The sequence below is a fragment of the Coregonus lavaretus genome (assembly GCF_964263955.1).
Source record: "Coregonus lavaretus genome assembly, contig: HAP1_SCAFFOLD_9589, whole genome shotgun sequence".
Lineage (NCBI taxonomy): Eukaryota > Metazoa > Chordata > Actinopteri > Salmoniformes > Salmonidae > Coregonus > Coregonus lavaretus.
The window spans coordinates 5,591-9,845 of NW_028166437.1; the positions used below are offsets into that span (position 1 = coordinate 5,591).

A 4,255-nucleotide genomic window follows, 5' to 3' on the forward strand; every position below is an offset into this window, starting at 1 on the left:
CACACAATCCACAGATAGGCAAAAAAAAAAAAACTATTGATCATCTGTGGCTAAATTATAGGCTTACTCCTGGTGTAGTATTCGGAATTATTTCATTTATTTCTGAAGAGACCGCAGTAATTCTATAATTTTGGCAAATGTATTTCAATTTATCAGGGGTGCTACTGCTGCGTCGCCTCCAGAAAGAACCCTTCCCGCGGCGATGATTCTATAAGGAAGTAAACGACGAAGTGCGACGCTGGAGAGATTTTACATTTACGTCATTTAGCAGACGCTCTTATCCAGAGCGATTTACAGGAGCAATTAGGTTTAAGTGCCTTGCTCAGGGGCACATCGACAGATTTTTTTCACCTAGTCGGCTAGGGGATTAGAACCAGCGAGCTTTCGGTTACTGGCACAACGCTCTTAACCACTAAAGCTACCTGCTGCCCCATGAGATGAGAGTTACAGGCTCATGTCTACCAGAGCAGAGACAGATCATAGAAAGGGAATCTTATTCTAGTACTGTGAGAGATTCACCGCAGCAATGGCCACGCGTTGGTCTGCATAGGCTACAATGTTGCGCAAATCATGAACCCGGGCCGGCCCAACAAGAATCAATTATCAGGCACGTTTTCACGTTACGTTTCTAAGGGGGGCAGCCAGGAGAATTAAAGAGGAGTCAACTTGAATTAGCCCAACTCTGATTGCTTTTATTAAAATTTTTACATTGCAAACAGTGAAAAGTATATTTTTTTCATTCCACAAGACGTACCGGGTCCTGGCAAATGGGTTTCGGAATGAAACAGTCCAAAACTGAGAGGTGCTGATCCTGTTCCGGCAAGATCCGGCTCCAGGCCTTGGTTTACACCAGAGACAAACGGGAGGTGATGAATACTCGGTCATTCACTCGCTTACTGGAAGCGTCCCAAATTGCATCCTATTCCCTATGTAGACTTTAGTGCACTACTTCTGACAACAGCCCTTATCAAATGCAGTGCTATATGGGGACTAGGGTGCCATGTGGGATGACGTCATAGTTACCTTCAGTCAATTGAATTCAATTAAGTTTAGTGAAGTTCAGTCGATGCGCCCTCTCTCTCTGTCTCTCCTCTCTCTCTCTCTCTCTCTGTCTCTCTCTCTCTTTTGGTTATTCTCTCTCTCTCTCTCTCTCTCTCTCTCTGTCTCTCTCTGTCTCTCTCTCTCTCTCTCTCTCTCGCTCTCTCTCTCTCTCTCTCTCTCTCTCTTGGTTATTCTCTCTCTCTCTCTCTCTCTCTCTCTCTCTGTCTCTCTCTCTCTTTTGGTTATTCTCTCTCTCTCTCTCTCTCTCTCTCTCTCTCTCTCTCTCTCTCTCTCTCTCTCTCTCTCTCTCTCTCTTGGTTATTCTCTCTCTCTCTCTCTCTTTTGGTTATTGTATCGATGAGACGATGGGTATCGATGTGTGTGGAAGGGAGAGCGCGTGGCAGAGAGACAGTCACGGACGGGTCACTCCCCCACACTGGCTTCCCGGTTTAAATATGGGCGGCGGTTGCGCACGCTACGGGAGGCTATAAAAGCTGGCATCTCGAGACAGTGGCAATCAAGCATCAAATAAATACAGCATCACACGCGCGAACTTCTGCAAGGATACCACGACCAACGGACATCAATTTAGGAATATTCTGCAGTGGACTTTATCGAGTGTGTGGAGAGTTTGGACAGTGTTGTTAGTTTTTCCTCCATCAAGGGAGTATACTTTTTGCATTTAAACAGAGCGACATTGCATTTATCCAGATACAGGTCATATCTGTTTACTGTCATGCTGCTCCGCGTGTGGGCCAAACTCCCGTGGTTGTTCGCGCTGCTGCTCGCGGTGCTGTGCTCCACTGGAAAGGCGCGTGCCAAACCAAGCTCCATCAGAACGGCGCACGCGACGCCAGCCAGCAGGAGCACGGGATCCCCGGTACCCAGTATCGTGAGGAAGAGCAGCAAGGTCCCCGAACGGGTAAGGAACTAAAACTCCTCATGGAGAGAGAGAGAGAGAGACATTACCGACAGACAGAGTACAGCCAGGACGTTGTTAGGCAGACAGGAGAGTTTCAAACAGACTGGATATTCTGATCAGTTATTGTTAACACTTCCGGAGCAGTGTGTCATTTTCATTCGGCTGTTCTTTATGTTATTGGACCTATAGGGGTTGCCCATAGCAACGTTTCCCTTATCTATTCTTTTGGTTTTGTTTATAGCCTACTTGAGGGTCTCAAATCAAATCAAATCAAACAGGTGTAGACATTACAGTGAAATGCTTACTTACAAGCCCTTAACCAACAATGCAGTTTTTAATAAAAAATTAAGTGTTAAGTAAAAAATAGATAAGTAAAAAATAAAATAAAATAGCAAATCATTAAAGAGGTCTCAGCTCAACATGTTTGCGAACCATGGTCTTAGAAAATACCAAACAATGTTGCTCAAAACTCACCTCAAAGTTAATTCTCTCCAAAACAGTGCTTGGGTTGATGACTATACCCTGTCCTGACCTCCCCTCATCCATCTCCTCTCCCAGGTGTACCCCTGTAGAGCAGCGACCTAGAATGTGGCAAGGGAAGCTTTTGCCACGCTCCCTCCAGAAACCCCTCCCCCCAACGATGTCACACCTGCCGACAGAGGAAGAGGCGTTGCCATAGAGACGCCATGTGCTGCCCCGTCAACCACTGTAGCAACAGTAAGTTCTATGGATGTTTTAACAATAAAATCACAATAACGTGTGTTGGGAATTGTTTTTTGTTGAGGCATAATACTAATGTTCTCTCTCTCTCCCTCTAACACTCTCTCTCTCTCTCTCTCTCTCTCTCTCTCTCTCTCTCTCTCTCTCTCTCTCTCTCTCACTCTCTCTCTCTCTCTCTCTCTCTCTGTCTCTCTCACTCTCTCTCTCTCTCTCTCTCCCTCTAACACTCTCTCTCTCTCTCTCTCTCTCTCTCTCTCTCTCTCTCTCTCTCTCTCTCTCTCTCTCTCTCTCCTCTCTCTCTTCTCTCTCTCTCTCTCTTCTCTCTCTCCTCTCACTCTCTCTCTCTCTCTCTCTCTCTCTCTCCCTCTCTCTCTCTCTCTCTCTCTCAGACATCTGTACCCCTCTCCCAGACAGTGTGATGTCACATCATATAACTACGTTAGAGGAACACACCAGACTGCCCCCGAAGAAGAAGGGAGGTTGGAGGAAGATAGGGAGAGCTCAGACCAAGCTGCCCCCCATCAAAGGTAAAGGGTTGCCCCCCACACTACTAGCCTTGTTATAGATGTTAAAACAGTTATCTCAGTTCGAAACTCCTCTCAGCATGTAGGATCAAATCTCGTGCGAGCGTTGGCCTCTGGCCATTCGCTAGTTTCAAATGTAAGTCTGTCATGAGAGACTAGTTCTCTACTGTCAGAGTGTTCTCTACATGTTAAACTAACAGGGTCTGTCATGAGAGACTAGTTCTCTACTGTCAGAGTGTTCTCTACATGTTAAACTACAGGGTCTGTCATGAGAGACTAGTTCTCTACTGTCAGAGTGTTCTCTACATGTTAAACTAACAGGGTCTGTCATGAGAGACTAGTTCTCTACTGTTAGAGTGTTCTCTACATGTTAAACTAACAGGGAAGTCTCTCTCTTCTACCCCCCCCCAGGTCAGGTGGGTGACCCGTGTCTCAGGTCTACAGACTGTTCTGAAGGTCTGTGTTGTGCCCGTCACTTCTGGGGCAGGATCTGTAAGCCGGTGCTGAGGCATGGGGAGGTGTGTACCCGGCACAGCAGGAAGGGACAGCACAGCCTGGAGCTGTTCCAACGCTGTGACTGTGGAGAGGGATTGGTCTGCCGAGCACTCCCCACAGCCCAACCCTCGTCATCATCATCATCATCATCATCATCATCATCATCATCATCATCATCAAAGTCGATAGCAGCAGCAGCTAAAGAAAGATTGCACTTGTGTCAGAGGGAGTGAGGGAAGGAGGGAAGGAGGGAAGGAGCAAGGGAGTGAGGGAAGGAGGGAGTGAGGGAAGGAGGGAGTGAGGGAAGGAGGAAGTGAGGGAAGGAGGAAGTGGGGGAAGGAGGGAGTGGGGGAAGGAGGGAGTGGGGGAAGGAGGGAGTGAGGGAAGGAGGGAGTGAGGGAAGGAGGAAGTGAGGGAGGGAAGGAAGGAGCGAGGGAAGGAGGGAAGGAGGGAGTGAGGGAAGGAGGGAGTGAGGGAAGGAGGGAGTGAGGGAAGGAGGGAAGGAGCAAGGGAAGGAGGGAAGGAGGGAGTGAGGGAAGGAGGGAGAAAGACA

At 47.9% G+C, this 4,255-nt stretch overlaps 1 pseudogene across 1 annotated transcript; it reads left to right on the forward strand.

Moving 5' to 3' along the window:
• The first annotated feature begins 1,777 nt into the window (after positions 1-1,777).
• LOC311114700 (dickkopf-related protein 2-like) lies at positions 1,778-3,935 on the forward strand (annotated as a pseudogene). Its single transcript has 4 exons — positions 1,778-1,963; positions 2,522-2,680; positions 3,073-3,210; positions 3,619-3,935. The product of its transcript is annotated as a dickkopf-related protein 2-like (transcript).
• Positions 3,936-4,255: the final 320 nt, after the last annotated feature.